The 22,316-nt window shown below is 35.5% G+C and overlaps 1 protein-coding gene across 3 annotated transcripts in view; it reads left to right on the top strand.

Annotated features, from left to right (window-relative positions):
• Window positions 1-22,316, top strand: part of Dnajc5b (DnaJ heat shock protein family (Hsp40) member C5 beta) — a 212,686-nt gene that overhangs the window by 31,325 nt on the left and 159,045 nt on the right. Inside the window, exon 3 of one of the 3 annotated variants that reach the window (XR_007107157.1) lies at window positions 17,340-17,859. The exons of 1 other annotated variant lie outside the window; for it this stretch is intronic. The gene's annotated coding sequence lies outside the window, so the exon portion shown is untranslated. Of the gene's footprint in view, window positions 1-3,354; window positions 4,391-17,339; window positions 17,860-22,316 lie in introns of those variants that run through there. One more of the 3 variants, XR_007107156.1, reaches the window with a different exon arrangement.

The raw sequence follows: 22,316 nt of genomic DNA, 5'->3' as shown, positions 1-22,316 counted from the left end.
GATATATCTGGCAAAAGTCTCCCCTTTTTTAAAAAAGTTAACCATTAGCAGTGGTATTTGAATAATTTGAGCTTTTTGTTTTTGAAACAGAGTTTGGTCATAAAATTAATATTTTTAGTGGAAAATAAAAAGCTATTAACATTATTCTTTTTATTAACCAGCCTTAAGTTGTTATCCCAAGGAAAAGCAAATTTTCACTCTTTGAAAGAATATTTCATGTTACAACACAATAACTCTAAAGTAAGAGACTCTGTTGACTAAGATATTGCTTTTTGAGGATCATGTCACAAATAACTTTTTCCTAGGACTTTCCCAATGGAAATCTGCCCTCAATTTCTTTGTCATCATCTCCTTATTTCTTTTTTTCAGCTACTTTCCTTTTTCTTGCCCCATGAATCATTTATTTTCTCACCTAATTTTTTTCTTATTTTTTTTCTTTTCTGAGGACTTTTCCTATAATTCCTTCCCTAAGATTTCTTCCAAACTTTCAGTTTACCAATCTCAAAAATCTCTTACCCTTTGTTGAACTAGTTTATCTCTTTAACACAAAAATTAGAGTATAGAAAAATGAGACACAGTGTTTGAAGGTTGCATAAATCATTTTTGATTTCTTTAGCCATTTCATTTTATAACAACTGAAATAAAAGGGAAAGGAAGTAGATGGTTAAAACTGGAATACTGAATATCAAAGATGCTAAAAGAAATTCCTGTCTTTTATTTATGTGATACTTTTCTCACAAGGAACTCAAGTTATTTTATGCATTGGACTTTCTATGTGGTTTTGTGAAGGAATCCTTCCCTAGCATCCTCCCTTGGGAGATCTAGTCTCCACCAGAGTCAATACAGGGTGACAGCGGATCTGAGAAACCTCAGTAATTATAGTTTCTCCCTGTCATAGACCTGGCACACTGACATAGCCATAGCAAGGACCCATTTTTCTTTCTGGTTCTTCAAAGAAGTGATTAATTTGGGGAAATGATCATAGGCAGATAAAGAGGCAGATAAATAACAAATAAATAGGAAGGACAAGAAGGAGGGAAAGAAAACCAGAGGACAGAAAGAGAAAGACAAGACAGAAAGTATATGAGAAAGAAAGTAAGGACATTCAAAGGTATTGCTGCCTTAAGTAGATCACCTTAACAGGAGATAAAATCATCATGAGTTTTCCAGAAGCAGACGAGTCTTGGGAGGCAAACCATAAATGCAGTTTTGACTATTTAGGGCTGTCAAATTTCTATAATTCATGAAGTATGTTTTAACTCAGATTATCATTCTCTTGCCCCAAGTTTTTACTCTTGATTAATACAATTATTTAGATGAAACAGCACTGTTGTTTTCTTAAGTTTAGAACTAGACACAATTTAGTAAGGTGGTACAATACCATATTTGTTTCTTCATGCTGCTCCCTTTTCTAGCCTTTAAAAATAATGTAATTCATCACTTATTATTTTACCAAAGGTTTGCAAAGTCTGTGAGTTTATAGATGGTTCTGTAGAACTAGGCATTAAGGCCCACGTGTCCTCTGTTGGAGGTGACTGTACCTAGTAACAGACTCAGTCTCTTTTACAGCTACCAAGTAAAAGAAATCGCTAGAGCCATTTGGGAAAAACAACTCAGCTGTTTAGTTTCTAACCCTTTGTCTTGAGAGCTATTAAGTATAAAATTATTTCTATTACTACTTCCCTCTGAGTGAGCTATAGGAATTCCCAGGTATAACTTCCTTTGAGGATTTAGCCACTATCTTGTGGGCTTCCCAAGAAGAGTGACCTACTGAGAAGTCACAGTCAGGAAGCATCTCTACCAGCAATCAGACTACTTGCCTCTCCTTTTCCAACCAGATGATATACCCATTTTCAAATCCTTATTACTGAGATGCAGGGAGAAGGAGAAGATTAAAAACTTTTCTGAAACACTGAATCACTCTCTCACTCCAGAAGCACTCTGGTTCTTTTCATTTTGCACATTACTTCCTAGTTCTGTCAATAGGTAAATATATTTTTACATGGTTGTAGTTTCAGATCCTCTTTCTTAAAATAATGTCATTATTTGAAAGCTGTTTCTTTCCAAAGCCACTGGTGCTGTTTACCTCTGCAGGTGGACCATGTTCATGCAATGTGAAGGACTGGAAGAAAGAGCACATTACATAATCTTGGCACTGATTTCCAAAATCTCTAGCCTGCTATCTGACCTTATAAGTCTCATCTCAATTTCATTTTGTGTTCATACTTTAAAATATCACTCCCTGGTCTAGTGATGCAGCTCAGTGGTAGAGTGCTTGCTTAGCATGTGTGAGGCTCTGGATTTGATCCCCACCTTTGCAAAAGAAAAAAAAAAAATTTTTAATATTTCACTCAATAGTGCACTTAATTTTGTGTGAAAATCAACAGATACAATATCTGAAATTTTAAGGACTCATAAAGTAGTTTTCTTAAAAAATGAAAGGCAACCAAGAATTACTTGAGCCTATTTACAAAAGAGTGGCTAAGTGTTGCCATGGAAGATGTGACATCACTGGAACAATGAATGTGAGAACCTTGTCTGGAGAGTCACATTCACAAAGGCAAACTAAAAGGAAGGGGAGACATTGTCTGCCAGAAGATTTAAACAGCCTCGGAAAAGAAAGTACTATGTATAGTTGAAGTTCTATGATGTTTCTCTCAGTGTTCCAAGGATCATAAAGTTGTAATATTTATCTAGAGATGGATAAAAAGTTTTGGTTTTTTCTTTAGCTTAATTGCCTGCTATGATTTCAGATTTTTAAAATTACTTAAGCTTACTTGCAAAATTCTGTTTTATACCTATTCACATGGAAATTACTCAAGAAAAACTTATTAGGAAATAGGAAATATTGGAGAATAATATTATGGTGATTCTTCTGTTCCCCCACCCTGGACACATTTAAAATTTGTACAGCTTCTTTTCTGTTTCCAAAAGTGGGAAAACTATAATGTTTTACACATTGCAGGACTTTAAATGGTCTATATGATTTCTAAAGAGTGTTAAAAGAATTGTCCTTAAGTCTACATTTGTCTATGCCTAGAATATATTTTCATCCTTCTCTCATATCATTAATCTGGTGATTAATACCTTAAGAAGTCACCTCATCACTCCTCTGCCTTTAGGTACAAATATGTCTTGATCTAATCTGGTCAAATTTTGTCTCAAGAGCTCAAACACTTTTCTAACATTGTCTGTTTTATTTCTAGTTGTACAAATCCAACTTGCTGGGGGGCCCTCAGATTCTTTAGATTATTTTAGAGCACCTAGCAAGAACTGTGCTGGGTATTAACTGTCAAGATAGGACAGTTGATCTTTGGTGTTTTCCATTTCCCCATTTGAGGCCTCTTCCTCCAGGTTCCACCTGCCACACACTGGTGACAGCAGCTCTGGGCGAATACGCTGGACCAGCTGGCCAGTGAACCTGCAGATCATTCTTGCCGTCAGATTGAGCCTGACTTTCACTTCCATGGCATTTGTTCCTTTTTCTCTCAAGTAGGTAATTTCCCTTAACTGTCTCTACACTGTTTTATTGAGGATTCCTGCAGACTCAGGAATATAACTCCAATTTTTAAGTTTATTTGCTATAACAAAAGGTGAAAGTGTGTGCATATGTGTATGGCAGCCTGAATTCCTTTTAGATCACATGACTTATGTTTGTGTGGAGACATGAGTGCCTCTCAATGTAGATACCCTCACACAAGTGAGATCAGATGAGATCAGGAGCAGAAAAATTGAAGCTGGTGATGTGGAAAATTCAAGCCCCTCTTTCTGCCCAGATCTTACCAAGTCTTGGGGAGAGACCTTCACAGTATGTTCCAATGTCATATGTTTTTGTAAAGTGTGTTAAGGGAAGATGCTAAGGCCAATGTCAACTAATAGTGGTCTCTTATCCCTTTGACTTCCCCTCTCTAGTACTTGCCTTTATGTTTGATGATGGTGGAGAAGATGTAAGTATTTAAGGTTCTAGATAAGGGGAAATTCAGTTGGTAATACATTTAATTTAGGTTTCATGGAATAAATAGTTTTCCCTTGGTATCTGAGACTCATATCTAGTCCAATACCCTTGAGGATACCCAAATCTGCAGATGCTGAAGTCTCATATATAAAATGATGTAGTATTGGCATCACCTACTTTCATACTCCTGTATACTTTAAATCACCTGTAGATAACTTACACTTAAGACACTGTAAATTCTATGTAAATCATGGTTCTACTACATTGTTTAGGCATTAATGACAAGAAAAAGAGCCTGTACATGTTTAAAATAGATACAATTAAAAAATATTGGGCTGGGGATATAGCTCAGTTGGTAGAGTGCTTGCCTCGCATGCACAAGGCCCTGTGTTCAATCCCCAGCACCAAAAAAAAAAAAAAAAAAAAAAAAAAAAATTTTCCATTCTTGGTTAAATCAGTAGATGTAGAATTTGCAGATGTGGAGGACTGACTTGTTTATGTGGTTTGCAATCATTTTTATGATTAGTTAAGTTATAGCTAGATTTCCTGGTGAAATAATAGCTTCATAATACCAGGAATACCACCCACTATGCTGAGCCACCCAGTGCCATGACATTAGGTGCAAAACTAATATGTATACATCATAAGTGGGTCCTGTTGCACCTCTTACCAAGACTGTGTAGGTGTGGTGGAGAAGTATGTTTGAAAGGTCTTAAGTTAGACTATGGAAAGTTCTCCCAATCATCGTATGTAGATAATTGTGAACAGAAGTTTCCATTTGCACCGAAGCTGTAAATATAGCTCTCCAGTTATAATGTATAGGATGATGCAGCATCCACAATCATCAACACCCCCTATAATTTTTTTAAAAGTTGTGATGCAAATTGTATGAAATAGAATTGATCAGAAACTTTTGTATGGGCACAAACCTGTAAGAGTACTAAAAACAGCAATTTTGCTTGTGTGTGGTTGAAATGACTTATACATCCAAAACATCAATATGCTAAACAAATTTTGATCAACTCTACTTTAAGAAAGACTGAAGTGTTTTTCTACACTCATTATAGATAATATTACAAAATAGCTGTTGTATAAAGAGCATGCTATCAAAAACTGTAGACGAAAAGTATTGTAAGGATATGCTAGGCATTTAGTTAATTAAAATATTATGTAATAGTCTCAGAAGTTTGCAATAGCATGGAATTTACCAATATTTACTTTTTTCTAACATATTTGGATTTGTATTATCTTTCTATTTTTTTACATAATTTTGCACCTGTGTAATTTGTGTTTTTCTTCTTTAAAGAAGTCTCCCAAGTATTGTAAGCTTCTGTCTCTGAAAAACCTGAATCTGCTTCTGAATGAGATGAGTTAAGTCAAGCTGGTCCCTGGCATCTGACATAAAGTTAGTTAATAAGAAATTAAGTTACTAAGAAAAAGTATAAGTAGTCAAAGTACTATAAGCTAGGCAATGAGAAAAAAAAATGTGTATTTTTAAAAATAAAAACACTTTCTGATGATGGATATGATTGATATGGGTGGGGTTACTTAGGAGAAAGTAAAAAAGTAAGTGACTTTGTAGTATATTTTAATTTTTTCTGTGTTTATTTGACTCTACCTCATCTCTGCCATTCTGAAAATATACTATTAGTTGCTTAGTAATGGAGGAATAATAAAGCTAAGCATGTTTTATAAATTCTGGGTATAGTGGGGTTTTTTTCCACCTTGATTTAAAAAATAGATTCTTCCATTACATTAGAATAGTGGTCTCTAAATTATGAGACTCTAAAACATATATAGTAAGATTCAATTGATTACTGAATTAAATTGTCTTCCCTGCTTGCTTTTCTGGGATGCTGTCCAGAGGAACATACTTTTCATCTCAAGTATATTTACAAATTCAGTTCCTTAGAAAGCATAACTAGTACTGAGGACACGCCAAGCTATAGATCATTCAGTGTCTTCGAACCAGTTTTTTTAAGGGGGAAGTTTGCTGCCTTTATACATTCTTGTTATGATGATTGGTTAATTCTTATCCTTCATTCCAAAGGTCTGAAGTTCTGGGGCATGCAAAGGCACATTGCTGATTGTAGATTCTTGTCTCTGGAATTTGCATTTATTGTTATCCTTTTGAGATCTGATCCTATCTGTCCCAACATGTAGCCAAACTCCTCATAAAGTGCTACTCACTTTTGTTGATTTCCTATGGACTGAATTCTTTCACAATGAAGAATAGTGGTGTTACAGAATAAGCATGGAGAAACTCTTACTATCACTCATGTCTTGGATTTTTGTCTTTCTTGAGTTTGATCTTTTCTGCAGTATTTATTATCAAGCTTTCAATTTTCTATATAATTCTTACAGTTTATAGGTGATTAGTTGTAATAACTGTATTGAGAGACTTTAAAGACCCAGTTCTACATGTTGCTTGCTCTTCACCTCCTTACTTTAGCTCTGCTAAAACTACTGAATGGTTTTGTTCAAACTGTAAAGGAATACAACATAGTCCCTAGAACATGAAATTATGAAAAGTGAATTGTGTCTGCCACACTTTCTGTATATTATAGTGCCATCTGGGTATATAAAACATTATATCAAAAAGGTTTTGAGAGAATATATGGGAGAAGCATTGGGCTTCACTTTTTAAAAAATTCACAAATTTTATTCACTTGAAGGCCTGTAATTAATCCACATATGGGTATTGCCATTAAGTGTTTGACCTTACATAAACCTATTGTGTTCCTTGTGTTGGAAGAATGACTAAATAGACGTTTGTGAATTGCTAAACAAGTATGAATGATATTCTATAGATTGTTGCACAAGATCAGAAAAATTAGCCCCTAAAATACCAACATGCCAGCGGATCTACCAAATGGCACAACTCAGTGTTTATCAAGTCCTAAGTCTATTTATTATACCATGTTCAAAAATTGTAAGGAAGGTATGACCCTCTGTATCTTGATTGCATTTTAATCACATACAAAAATAATTTCTTCCATGCAACTGATCCATAATCTAAAAACACCTTTACTCAAACTTTCTAGCAAATCATTAGCCAGTGTTACACAGAATATTCAGATTTTATTTGGCCAAGTTTCACTTTGCTAGTACTTTATATATTTTATACATGTATAATATTTTTAATGTATTATTTAATCCAGTTATTATATAATACATTTATGTATCTTTATATATGTATATATAATCCTTATGCACAGAAAGACTTTAACCTAAACCCCCAAAGGGTTAACAAAAGAACTGGGAATCAAAAGACTTAGATGATCTCATTTTGCTTTTTGATATTTTTATTTGATATTTGTTTTATTAAAGTAATACATATGTAGACAATGCCCGTTTTATCAGTAGGTGAATATAAAAGAAAAAAGTTAATGTCTTCCCCATTTCCTTCCCTAATTCCATACCTTCTGAGGGACCAGCAATAACAGTTGTTATCCTTGCATATCTTTCTCTAAAACAACACAATTCTGTAGTTCATTTTTTACTCATGACTAACTAGGACATAACATATGAGACTCAGGGCTTTAGTTACCTAAATAAGGAAGATCAAACCTATCATAAAAATTTTACTTTACAACTACTAGGGCAGCTAAAATAAAAAAGACAATAACAAATGTTAGTGAGGCTATGATTGGAACCCTCATGTATTGCTGGTAGGAATGCAAAATGATGCAGCCACTTTGGAAAGAGTTTGGCAGTCCCTCAAATTTTTAAACATCAAGTTACCATATGAACCAACAGTTCTATTCCTAGATATATATCCAAGAGAAATGAAAACATATGTCCATGATGAAACAAATGTTCATAGCAGCGTTATCCATTGCCAAGAAGTAGGAACTACCCAAATGCCCACCAGCTGATTAATAAACAAAATGTGTCGTATCCACACAATGAGGTATTATGTATCCATAAAAAGTAATGACACATGCTACAACGTGGATGAGCCTTGAGAACATGCAAAATGAAAGAACCCAGCCACAAAAGATGTCGTATGATTCTGTATATGAAATGTCCAAACAGAAAAATCTGTAGATGCATAACATATACTAGTGGTGGTCAGGAGCTAATGGTTGCTAATGATTGCAGGAGCTAATGGTTATCTCTTTTGGGTAAGTAAAATTATCTGTAGTTAATTCTCATGATGGCTGCTTAATTCTGTGAATATACTTAAAACCACTAAACTGAACATTTTAAAAGAATGAATTTTATGGATGTATGAAATATACCTCAATAAAGCTATTCAAAAGAAAAATGAGGATGTTTAATTCAGATGTCCTCCAAAATCTCTTTATAGAATTTTCCTCTCTTAAACACTATGTGCAGACAATTCTTTGTTCTTTTCTTTTGTTGGCAAATTCAATTCAATATCAAATTCTTAACTTTTTCATTAATTCCACTGCATTTTCTCCATTCCCTTAAAAATGGTTCTTTGTTGTTATGGTTTGGATCTGAAATGTCCCCCAAAGACTCATATGTTATAGGCTCGGTCTCCAATGCAGCAATGTCCAGAGGTGGGGCTTTTAGGAAGTGACTACATCGTGAAGACTCTGACCTCATCAGTGGATCGATTCATTGATAGATTCAGAAAATGATGGAAGCATTACTGGAAGGTGATAGAAACTGTAGGAAGAGGAGCCTAGTTGGAGGTAGTATTTAAGAGGGAGCATGCCATGGATGGGCATATCTTGTCGTTAACTCCTTCCCCTCTCTCTTTTTTCCACCTGCCATTACTTGAGCAGTTTTCCTCCACCATGCCCTTCTTCCATGGTGTTCTGCCTCACCTCAGGCCCAGAGTAATGGAACTTGCCAACCGTAGACTGAAATCTCTGAAACCTTGGGTTAAAATAAACCTTTCCTCTTCTAAGTTGTTTTTCTCAGGTATTTGTACCAGCAATGAAAAGCTTACTAACTCATTTATATTTATGTTGAATTTTAATATTTATTCTATGACATGAATGTCAACTTTTAATCCACACAATATACAGAATGTCTCAGGAAAGAGAAAACAATGAGTTAACAGTTGTCACACTATTGTCTTTTTGGCTTCATATTACACAGTAGGGTCTTTTATTCATCCTAATAATTAATAAAAGATTCAACAAGCAAAATGTTGGACAATCCTATATGTATGGAACATCATTTTAGTTTATAATTTTTTAGTGTGATTGCCATACTTTATAGTCTCAAAAACAAATATGCAAATAAGAAATGTTAATTGGTTGTCACTGCTCCAGTACAACCTAGAAGGTAGGGGGTTTACATACTTCATTCCGTCTAGGAGGTGGAAGAGACTACATTCGCATAAGCTAGAAAAAAACATCCAGTATCCATTTATGTTCAGGTACTTTAGAGAAAGTTGGATCCAGGTTAATTAGTGTCTGTGGGGAAGCTAAAGCTTCTTTACCACATTCTCAGTGCAGGCACTGACTAAAATTTTCTTAATACCAGAAATAATTTCCTCCTTGCCCATACTTCATACCTAGAAAATTGCTCTATTCATGTTCAGAAAAAGCAAACTTTTTTTTGTTTGTGTGATTTATAGAATTTAATAACGTTTCAATATTGGGTAAATTATAACAAATATAACACATTAGTGCAAGACATTAATAATGAAAGATATTGTCAGGAGTGAGGTCATGGTGAAATGGAGAGTTCAGTGGCATATAGGAACTCCTCTGTATACTCTTTATTAAGTTTTTTCTGTTAACCAGAAAAAAAAAGAATTCTGGATTTCAGCACTGGAAGTACTGACAGGTGCATATTTAGAGCAATTAATTTGAAGATGAGAGAGTATAGCACACAATAGATTCAAAAATAAGTCATCATTTACAAGTAGTTTTTAAATAATTTTTATTCATCACAAACTCCTTTATTCTTCTCCATTCATTAACTCCTAATTGTGAAGGTGAAAAAAGTCAGAAAAAATTAAATTACAGCTTTTAATTTTATGTTTTGTGCCCTTAGTCTTCAAACATGCAAAAATCTGTGACCTTTTTGGTACTTTTTAGAACAAATATTCTCAAATGCTTAGATCATGGAATATGGTTTAGTTCATCCATATTACATTTTCTATAATATTCTGGGCAATATATGAAGTTTGTAAAACTACTCTTTCTTCTAAACTATTTTAAATTAAACTAAGAAAAAATGGTAAAATATATCTAATAAGTCACTTGTTTGAACTTCTTGGATAATGAAAATTTTTTGACAGTCTTTCATGTTGCATGCCATCTAATTCATGTCCATCCTTTGTAGTTGAGAAAACTCAGTTCACTAGAAGGAATGATTTGTTGACTTTACAAAACAAATACTGATGTATGTTTATAAGTGTGGGTTTCTTACCCTTTTTCAACTAACATAGAACCTATTTTTAGAGGTGAGCAAGAGCAAAAAAGATAATATTTCTCAATCATTCTTCATTTAAGTTTTTATTTCTTAAGCTTTGAAATCTTTCAAAATGGTCAGGCCATAATTTGCTCTATTACTATCTGAGAATAAACAGACCAAGCATTATCATTGGCTGCTTAATGACTTCTTAAACTATGTTTCTCATGCCATGCAGGCCTCAATGAATTCATCTGGCCAAGGAAAGTGAATTCCTTTCACTGGTGATTATCATTTTTGCTGGCTCTTTTTTGGATGTCGCTAGTTCTACCTTGGTAGCTGCCAGAGTGCATACATTCATCTGAGAACATTGGCTTTGTGCACATTTTCTTTATCTTATCACACTTCTCACAAAACACTATGATTTGCTGCTACTGCTATATAGCCATTTAGCACATTATTGGAGTTTGGGTGTTTTTTTGTTGTTGTTGTTGTTTGTTTTTTGTTTTGTTTTGTTTTTTCCTTTTGGTACTGGGGATTGAACCCAGGGGCACTTAACCACTGATCACATTCCCAGCTGTTTTTTATGTTTTGTTTTGAGACAGGGTCTTGCTTAGTTGCTTAGGGCCTCACTTTTGTTGAGGCTGGCTCTGAACGTGTGATCCTCCTTCTTCAGACTCGCAAGCTACTGGAATTACAGCCGTGTGCCATCATGGCCAAACTCCTTTGGAGTTCTATTTGAGAAGTCCAAGTTGAGAATTTTGGAGACATTTTAAAGAGTCATTCACATCTGAATTCCTACTATTATATAATTTGAAAACAGAGGATTGTAAAGACTAAGAAACCAGGAAAAAGAGAGAAGGCATTTAACCCTCTTCACTCCTTCTTAGTTGCAGTATATTGTGCATCATTCTAAGTATTCTGCTACATCCAGGCTGAAGGATTCAGATAAATGTTTTACTGTGAATAAATAACTAAATAACCAGAGTTCCTTATCAAAGAAATGAAGTAAGGAAGAAGGTCTTGGGATTGCTTTTGCTAAAAATCATCATAATTATAATACTCATCTGTCTAAGCTAGTTTAGAGATAGTCTCACCTGAAGGCAAGAGGATCAACCAGAAAATCTCCCAAGACAGCCTACAGCCTCAAATAGATAGACTTCCAATAAAATGGACATTGATCTGAATTTTAGATCCTGTGGGTTAGAGCAAAGAAAGAAACATTACTATGTTGATTTAGAGAAGAAAAACTCATTTTGATTGGCCTATTCTCCTTGCATTTGTCTTTTCTCCAGATATTTTTTTTATTCCCTTTATTGAGATTTTTATATAGAAAACCCATGGTATTGAACTTCTTCCCCTTGAATGTTCTCTAAAGGGATATTGTGATAGCTCAGAAGTTCAATTAGGTTTAAATAAATTTTTTGCAAGTTGCTTGTGCATATCAGATTTCCCCAAACACTTCCCTTTAAAATTAATTATTATTTTGGGCAGGAGACAGTAAAGAAATTGAATGTGAAAAAACAACACATAATTCAAAAAAGGAAATAAAACCTCATAATATTCTAAATGATTCTTGGTACCAATTCTTTTTTTAAATTTATTTTTATTGTAAACAAATGGGATACATCTTGTTTCTCTGTTTGTACATGGAGTAGAGGCATACCATTTATATAATTATACATTTACATCATAGGGTAATGGTGTTTGATTCATTCTGTTATTTTTTCCTTCCTCCCACCCCTCCCACCTTTCTTTTCCCTATATACAGTCCCTCCTTCCTCCAATCTTGCCTCCCTCCCACCCCCCATTATGAGTCATCATCCACTTATCAGTGAGATTATTTGTCCTTTGGTTTTTTGAGATTGGCTTATCTCACTTAGCATGATATTCTCCAGTTTCGTCCATTTGCCTGCAAATGCCATAATTTTATTATTCCTTATGATTGAGTAATATTCCATTGTATTTATATACCACAGTTTCTTTATCCATTCATTCATTGAAGGGCATCTAGGTTGGTTCAACAATCTGACTATTGTGAATTGAGCAGCTATGAACATTGATGTGACTGCATCACTGTAGCATGCTGATTTTAAGTCCTTTGGGTATAGGCCAAGGAGTGGTATAGCTGTTCAAATGGTGGTTTCATTCCAAGTTTTCTAAGGAATCTCCATACTGCTTTCCAGAGTGGCTGCACTAATTTGCAACCCCACCAGCAATGTATGAGTGTTCCTTTTTCCCCACATCCTCGCCAACACCTATTGTTGCTTGTATTCTTGATGATCGTCATTCTAATTGGGGCGAGATGGAATCTTAGGGTAGTTTTGATTTGCATTTCTCTCTCTCTTTTTTTTTTTTTTTTTTTTTTTGTGGTGCTAGGGATTGAACCCAGGGCCTTGTGCTTACAAGGCAAGCACTCTACCAACTGAGCTATCTCCCCAGCCCTGCATTTCTCTTATTACTAGAGATATTGAACATTTTTTCATATATCTGTTGATTGCTTATAGATCTTCTTCTGTGAACTGTCTGTTCATTTCCTTAGCCCATTTGTTGATTGGGTTATTTGTATTCTTGGTGTAGAGTTTTTTGAGTTCTTTATATATTCTGGAAATTAGTGCTCTATCTGAAGTATGAGTGGCAAAGATTTTCTCCCACTCTGTAGGCTCTCTCTTCACATTGCTGATAGTTTCCTTTGCTGAAAGAAAGGTTTTTAGTTTGAATCTATCCCAGTTATTGATTCTTGCTTTAATTTCTTGTGCTATAGGAGTCCCGTTACGGAAGTCAGATCCTAAGCCAACATGTTGAAGATTTGGACCTATTTTTTCTTCTATAAGGTGCAGGGTCTCTGGTCTGGTTCCAAGGTCCTTCATTCATTTTGAGGTTAGTTTTGTGCAGGGTAAGAGATAGGGGTTTAGTTTCATTCTGTTGCATATGGATTTCCAGTTTTCCTAGCACCATTTGTTGAAGAGGCTATCTTTTCTCCATTGCATATTTGTTTTTATTTGGGTTGTGTCCGCATCCTCTATTCTGTACTGTTGATCTACTGTCTATTTTGGTGCCAATACCATGCCATTTTTGTTACTATTGCTTTGTAGTATAGTTGAAGTTCTGGTATTGCGATACCCCTGCTTCACTCTTCCTGCTAAGGATTGTTTTAGCTATTCTGGGTTTCTTATTCTTCCAGATGAATTTCATGATTGCTTGCTCTATTTCTGTAAGGTACATCATTGGGATTTTAATTAGAAGTGCATTGAATCTGTATACCACTTTTGGTAGTATGGCCATTTTGACAATTAACTTAAAGTCAAGAATCACATGATTATTTTGATAGATGCAGAAAAAGCATTTGATAAAATACAGCACCCCTTCATGCTCAAAACACTAGAAAAAATAGGGATTGCGGGAACATTCCTTAACATTGTAAAGGCCATATATGCTAAGCCCATGGCCAATATCATTCTAAATGGTGAAAAACTGAAAGCATTCTCCCTAAAAACTGGAACAAGGCAGGAATGCCCTCTTTCACCACTTCTATTCAACATTGTCCTTGAAACTCTAGCCAGAGCAATTAGACAGACCAAAGAAATTAAAGAGATATGAATAGGAAAAGAAGAACTCAAACTATCCTTATTTGCTGATGACATGATTATATATTTAGAGGAACCAGGAAATTCCACCAGAAAACTTTTAGAACTCATAAGTGAATTCAGTAAAGTAGCAGGATATAAGATCAATGCTCATAAATCTAATGTATTTTTATACATAAGTGATGACTCTTCAGAAAAAGAAAGTTAAGAAAACTACCCCATTCACAATAGCCTTGAAAAAAATAAAATACTTGGGAATCAATCTAACAAGAGGTGAAAGACCTCTACAATGAGAACTACAGAACACTAAAGAGAGAAATTAAAGAAAACCTTAGAAAATGGAAAGATCTCCCATGTTCTTGGATAGGCAGAACTAATATTGTCAAAATGGCCATACTACCAAAAGTGCTATACAGATTCAATGCAATTCCAATTAAAATCCCAATGACATACATCACAGAAATAGAGCAAGCAACCATGAAATTCATCTGGAAGAATAAGAAACCCAGAATAGCTAAAGCAATCCTTAGCAGGAAAAGGGAAGCAGGGGGTATTGCAATACCAGAACTTCAACTATACTACAAAGCAATAGTAACAAAAATGGCATGGTATTGGCACCAAAATAGACAGTAGATCAACGGTACAGAATAGAGGACGCGGACACAAACCCAAATAAATACAATTTTCTCATACTAGACAAAGAAAAAGCAAACTTGAGCATAATCCTGACTCCCAGATTGTGACCAACTGGATGAGAGGTAAACCTTTCATTCAAAATGAGTTTATAAGACTCTTACTTTTTAGAATTCTCAAGTCTTTAAAACTGGGGCAAGAGATTGAGTCAGTAAGGATATAAATAAAATTAATCTCAATTTCTTCTATACTTTCTCTCAGCAACACACTTCTAATACCAGGTGAGTGGGGTTTTTCCCCCAACCAACAAGCAAGCAATGTTGTGGCAATGCATACCACTTCATCATTCTCCAATCCAATTCACTTCTGACACTGTGTACCTGGAGATTGTATTTGTCCTGCAGGTTGAGGGCTTAGTTTACAAGATTCATCACCTTTCCAAAGCCATTTGCAAGCTCTGATTATTTTCCCCATGTTCTGACAAGCAACCATAAATCCAAGTTCACACATCCTCCTCTCAGGTTCAATCAGTTTGCTAATGTAACTCAGAGAAGAGAACTAAGGGAAACATGTTTATTGGCTTATTATAAAGAATATTATAAAGAATAGATGAAAAGATGCATACAGTGAGATATGCAGGAAGTGGGATAGAGCTTCCATGTCCTCTCTGAGCATTCCCACCCTCTAGCAACCTCCATGTGTTGAGCTATCTGGAAGGTCTTTGAACCCTGTCCTTTTGGATTTTTATGGAGGCTTCATTAGCGATGGTTGATTAAATCATTGGCCATTGGTGATCAATTTAATCTTTAGCCCCTTTCTCCTCCTTGGAGCTTGAGACAGGGAACTTAAAGTCCCAACCCTCTAATCCACTCTTGGTATTTCTGGTGACCAGCCTTTATCCTGATGACTTAGGAGCTGCCAACCATCAGTCAACCCTTTAGCATATAAAAAGACACTTAATCATTTAGGCTATTCCAAGTAGGACTTATATGCCAAGAATGTAGAGGAAGACCAAATATATACTTCATCATATCACAGTCAGATTGTAGAAGACTCAGCATGCTGAATTAAGGAGTTCAGATTGTATTTTTGAGATAAAGGAAGAAATTCAGTGTTGTTTAAGTAGAAGAATGACAAAAATAATGTAATGATACACAGGAAAAATTGAAGATGGATAGAAACTGGAGATGAGTAAAGGCAGAACCTCTAGTAGTCTATTAGAGGAAGGAGTAGAAAATGAAGAAGGGCTTTAAGAGGAATTGAGGTGGAAGAATAGCAGTTGGTGATGGTTGGGCAGATATGGGAGGAGTGAGATGAGAACAAAGGATTAGACAAACATAAAAGTGATGCCAAATCTTGGGACCAACAGATTGCCATTTCCATGACATAAATAGAAAATCTGGAGGGGGAAGGAGTTTAGGGACTAAATTAATTGTTTCAATCATTGGCCTCAATAATTGCTAGTCAGTTAATGTGAAAATGTCCAGTGAATAATTGAAGATAGATTATTGAAACCAAAGACAGGTCCTAGTTATACTTTAGGTCTTCATAGCATGACATCTGATTCTAGGAAATGGCGTGACTTCTGAGGGAGTGCATGCAAGTTAGCTGTTCATTGCTGTGACAAATATCTGAGAAAAACAAAGAGGAAAGATTTATATTGGCTCATAGTTTCAGAAGTTTTAATCCATGCTCACTAGGCTCTTCTGATTGTGGACTGGTCATAAGGCAGAACATCATGGCAGGAAGGGTGCAGTGGAGCAAGGCTGATCACCTCATGGAAGCAGAGAAAGAAGGGGCTGGAGACAAGATACACCCTGCCAGTGACATACTTCCTCCAGTTAGGACTCACCTCTTATAGTTTCTGTTATCTTCAACTAATATCATCAAATTATGAATCTATCAATGGAGTAAAACACTGACAAGGTCAGATCCTCATGATCTAATCGCTTCCCCAAAGCTGCACATCTGGACATTGTTGTACTAGGGACCAAGCCTTCAACACAAAAGACTTTAAACACACATTTTAGATCTAAAGTGTAACAGAGAGTTAACGAGGGAGAGAAGAAAATAATTGAAAATTTATGCTGGGGAACTACTTCTGTTCAGAACAGGAGTAGTCAGGGAAGCAAATGCCACAGGAGGAGGTGAACCAGAATCTCAAATTTCTTTCTTTCTTTCTCTTTCTTCTTTCCTTCCTTCCTTCCTTCCTTCTTTCCTTCCTTCTTTCCTTTCTTCCTTTCATCTTTCTTTCCTTCTTCCCTCCCTTCCTTCCTTCCTTCCTTCCTTCCTTCCTTCCTTCCTTCCTTCCTTCCTTCCTTCCTTTTCTTTTCCTTTCTTTTCTTTTCCTTTTTTGTAGTAATGGGGATCGAACCCAGGGTTTCTCTACCACTGAGCACTCTATCAATAAGTTATGTTCCCAACCCTCTTAATTAATTAATTTTTGTTTTGAGGTAGGGTCTTGCAAAGATGCTGAGACTAGCCTCTAACTTTTGGTCCTCCTTCCTCAACCTCTTGAGTAGCTCTGATTACAGGCATTAACCTTCATACCCAGCTTCAAGATTTCTCTGAAAGCTAGGGAGATAATGTTTCAGGGAAACAAACAAACAAAACAAAAACAAACAAACAAAAACTACTAAGGAAGGTGAGGAGGTGACTTCTAATACCTAGTTGCAATGGAAACTTGGGACCAGAAATCTGATAATAAGAGACTGAAAACAGAGTGGAGGAAAGGAAAAAGAAACAGAGGGTAGGGTCCCTTCTTTAGGCATTCATCAATGAAAGTGATATCCTACTCAAAATGTTTGTTTGTTCTGTTACAGCACACTAAAATTTTCCTTTCCAAAGGAGAGGAAGGAGGCAGGCAGCATGGCGGCCCTGTAGACACAGGTGTGCAAGACTGATAGCTATAGTAGCAAGGCCAAGCTCCAGTGTCCCACCTGCATCAAGCTGGCATCCAGGATTTGTACAGAAGGAATTCCAATACCATGTGATGTTCAAGTTAACACTCCTTGAGAAGAAAAGAAGACCCTCTAATTCATGAATAAGCTCATCAGTCATGCCATAAAGGGCAACAATCTCTCTGCATGTAAAGGGCAAGAAAAATTCTCTATAGACAGTGTATAAGGATGGAGTAAATTTTCAGTTGACACAACAAGGAAAAAAATCTATTTCCTGCCCACAAAGAATGACAGAGCCTCTTACAAATGTTAACCTACCAGGAAGATTTTTTTCCTCCAGCAGAATCTGACTACTTCTTGTCAGGAGTTTTACTCTCAACAAAATTCATCATATTATCATTGAAAGCAATGAATTTACCAATGAATACTGTTGTTATAAAATTATTTCAAAATTATAAAAAGAAAATTTAATTGCTATCTGCTTGGTTGGTGGTGGTGGAGGTTGGGTAGCAGTATTGATATATTTGTATACATTGAATTCAATTAATAATATGAATGAGAACTAAAAAGAATAGCAGACCTCTATCAACCTACTCATTTATCTTTTGAATAATTATATATATATATATATTTAATGAACCCATCAAGATTAAATTCTGAATATATTCAAAACCCTAAGGTAAATTATTTTAAGATTGAGTCAAAATGTATATTATATATACACATAATGTATAATAGATGTCATCTCTGAATTTAGCTTAGTAAGAAAAATAAGGCAAATAAGAGAAGCATAAATGGATACATATAAGCCAGAAATAGTTCACTTTGTTTTTACATAATTTTCTAAAACTCCAATGTATCCCATTTGCAAAATTTGTGTAACTCATTGACCAGATACTTAAATTTCCTAAGTGCAGACTTAGTCTGGGGAAACTATTTTGTTGCTTCTGTTTTGAAGCTGCATGATCCATCTCAGCATTACAATGTTCAGCATTTTTAAATAATATACTGAGAATCATTTATATGTAAAGTTCATTTTGAAATTCTCCAGAGACAACTGAATTAAACCAAAATTGATGTCAATAAGTAAAAAATAAAATAAAATAAAGGTGAGGAAGAAATTGTGAACAACAAAAAGAAAGGTTTTGGGAAAATATGTAGTACTCAAAAACAACTCAAACCAAATTGTTCCTCTGGTCAGAGGTCCCCAAAAGTAGTCCATCTCTTAAGGGAGCAGGGGTCCCACAGAAACTTTAAAAAATTGACTCTTCATTAAAAAATACTATTTTTCCTTCTTTGAAGGTGAGGAGGGTATTGTGGGTAAAAATGTAAATGGTGTGGCCAACGTGAGCAACAGTTTGGCGGTTCCTTAAAAAAATTAAACCTATAACTACCATTTTCACTCTGGGTTCCTGAAAGCAGGGTCTCAAGCAGATATTTGTACACCTATGTTCATAACAATCTTACAATAGCTAAACCCTGAAAAATACCCAAGTATACATCAACAGGTGAATGGATAAACAACATAGAATATGCACACAATGGAATATTATTCAGCTTTAAAAAGAAATGAAATTCTGATATTTGCTATAGTGTGAATGAACCTGGAAAACATACTAAATGAAATAAGCCAGACACAAAGAGACAGATATTGTTTGATACCACTTACATGTGGAAGCTTGAAGAAGCAATTCATAGAGTAAGAAAGTAGAAAAACCATCGGCAGGGACTGGAGGAGGGGGCGATGAAAACATATTATTCAACAAGTACATAGTTTCAGCTGGAGTTATGAAAAGGTTCTGGAGATGGATAGTGGTGCTGACTGGACAACAATGTGACTGAACTTAATGCCACTGAATTGCACATATAAAATGGTTGAAATGGTAAGTTATGCATTGTGTATATTCAACCACAACTTTGAAAAAAGAAGAAAAATATGGGGAATTTTGTTCTTGTTGCCTTCTTTGATGCATTCAGAGTGATTTCTAACTTCTGTAATCACTGTTCTAGTTGAAAAGCAAGAGAATCTGCTTTTCCTTGCAACTGACATGTTTTGTTCTCATTCATCTTGAGTGTTTCTTGGCATTTCTAAGAGATTCTTGAAAGGGTGATTATCAAACCTCCAGATCAAGAATCATTTTTACTAGATTTTTCTACAATAGAAGTACGCTCCTTATTTCTGGGTTAAGAAATGTAAATGAAACCAAACAATAAGTCCTGAACTTCACATCCCTCTTCCAGGAAGCAGGGAGGCTCACTAAGATCTGTCACAACAGAGCTGACTCTCATTCTGATGTGGACACAGATTGACAACATTAATAAACTAGCTGGATCATCTGGACCCTCGTTACTTAAAGTGAGGTCTATGGCCAACTATGATGGCCTCCTCTGGGAACTTGTGAGAAATACTTAATCTAGGGCAAAATCCCAGCCTTACTGAATCAGAGTCTGCATTTTAACAAATCTCCAGGTGTTTCCTATGCACACTGGAGTCTGTGAGGCACTGACCTACATGTTCTTTCTTACATGCAACGTTTTCTCTTTGAAGAAAGAGAGGTAAAAGTAGGAAACAAACATTGGCTCCTGAACTGCTATGTAATGAATACTACAGTATGAGTTTCACCAATGTTATTTCATTTAATATTTAAAGTAAAAATAGAAGTATAAATTATTGCTCCCATTTAACAGATAAAGAAACTGAGGTTCAGTTATCCCATTGTCATTCAGTCAAGTGCCAGGACAGGCATTTGACTTCAAGTGTTTCCAACTCCAAAGTTTGTTCTATCATACTAACCTACCTTTTATGCATGTAAACAAAGACATTCTTAAGCCTTTTGGAATGAAAAATTACTTAGGAATTTCCCTAAGAAAAACACAACATGACTCAGAATCATAAAACTATCAACACTGAGCATTTATTTTATCATTGCAACGTGCTTTTCTACATTAATCCTCACAATAACCAGGTGAGACAAAAATTATCTCCATTCTGTAAATAAAAAAGCTGAAGTTCAGAGTAGCTAAAGGTTTGCTCACAGTCATAAAACAGTGAGTCAGAATTGGAGTTAAGGTAAGAAAGCTTAACTGTTAACTGCCAACATTCTAAAAGTCTGCTCTCTGAAGTGATTTAGATACTCAAAGAGCCAAGGTAACTCTTTTTACAGATGTTGGAACTGCTGGGTTGATCTTTGGGACATTCACCTTTCTATAATGTGACTAAGTGAAACCATCTGGTTCCTACCCACTGTATTATGGCTGGGCTGGCTATGTCTGTGACTATTGATAAATTCTAATGTATGTGATCCTGTGGATGGAATTTGTAGAAGAGTATGGTCTAGAAGACTTCAAATGTTGTGAGCCATGATCCCCCTGCCTGTGCTTCTCACCTTATGTGACTTGTCTGTTGATTTTAGATGCCCAGTTACCTAAAAGATAGTCTGTTTTAGGAAGGAGCTGCAGTCCCATCACATCTTTTTAAACAATGACTCCTCACTGCAAAACAAAGTTTGTTTTTTTTTTTTAAAGAGGAGTGCAAATGTAAAATGGTGTAGCTGATGCAGAAAACAATATGATGATTCCTCAAAAGAACTGAACATATGTTTACCTTATGGTTCAGAAATTCCAGGAGATTTAAAGCATCATGTTCTTAAAATCAGTTGTGCCCCTTCCCACCTCAGGTCCTTTACACAGGATATTCCTTGGTCTCAAATACTCACTCTGCTCTTGTCTAACATTTTCTCATTTATTCTTCAGGTCTCAAGCTTAATCTCACTTCTTCAGGGAAGCTTTTCCTGATCTATTCGAAGTAAGGCTTCCCTGCTGGACATTCACAATCCCCTGTATTTCTCTGTATTAGTCAGCTTTGTATAACTCTAACAAAATACCTGAGATAATCAACTTAAAAAGAGGAAAGGTTTATTATGCCTCACAGTTTTTAAGACTTCAGTCCATGGTCAGTTGACCTTATTTCTTTTGGACCTGAGCTAAGGGAGAACATCATGGTGGAGGCACATTGTGGGGGAAACTGCTAACCTGAAGGCAGCTGAAAGTAAAGAGAGAAAGGAAAAGGATAGGCCAAGATCCTGACATCCCCATCACATTTTCAATGACCTAACTTCCTCCCTGTAGTCCTCACCTCTTAAAGGTTCTGCCAACCCCTGATAGCAACATGGGCAGGGAACCAATCCTTTAAGGAACATCCTTAAGGAGCAATCCTTTAGGGAGCATTCAAGATCCAAACTGTAATGATTTAGATCTAAAAATGTCCCCTTAAAGAACTCATGTTATACAATGTAGCAAAATTCAGATGTGAAAAGATTGGATTATGAGAGCTATAACCTCATCAGTGGATTCATGCATTTGATATATTAATAATTTGAATGAACTACTGGGTGATTAACTATAGGCAAGTGGGGCCATGGCTGAAAGAAGTAAGTCACTGGGACATGACTTTCTTCTCTGCCTCTCTCTGCTTCCTGCTGATATGAGCTGAGTATCTTTTCTTCACCATACCCTTTGACCATGATGTTCTGCCTCACTTCAAACCTAGCTGACCATGGACTAAACCTCTGAAACCATGAATCCCAAATAAACTTTTCTTCCTCTCAGTTTTTCTTTTACAGTATTTTGGTCACAGAGATGAAAAACTGACTAATATACAAACTATAACATTCTCCATCATGGCACTTATCACAGTTGTAATTTACTGATTAACTGTTCATGGTACAACATTCCCCACAAAATTCTAAGTTTTGAGAAGGGAAGAACCACATTCTATTTTGTACTGCTCTGTTCTAGCACACGTACTTAGCACATCATCAGAGTTCAATAAGTATTTGTGGAAAAGTCAATGAATTTCAATGTCAATGAAATTAGTTTCATAAACTGTGAAGTTTTATA

The sequence above is a fragment of the Sciurus carolinensis genome, chromosome 1, assembly GCF_902686445.1.
Source record: "Sciurus carolinensis chromosome 1, mSciCar1.2, whole genome shotgun sequence".
Classification (NCBI taxonomy): Eukaryota; Metazoa; Chordata; class Mammalia; order Rodentia; family Sciuridae; genus Sciurus; species Sciurus carolinensis.
The sequence above is the reverse complement of the archived record's forward strand: the minus strand, read 5'-3'. Positions and strand labels throughout refer to the sequence as shown.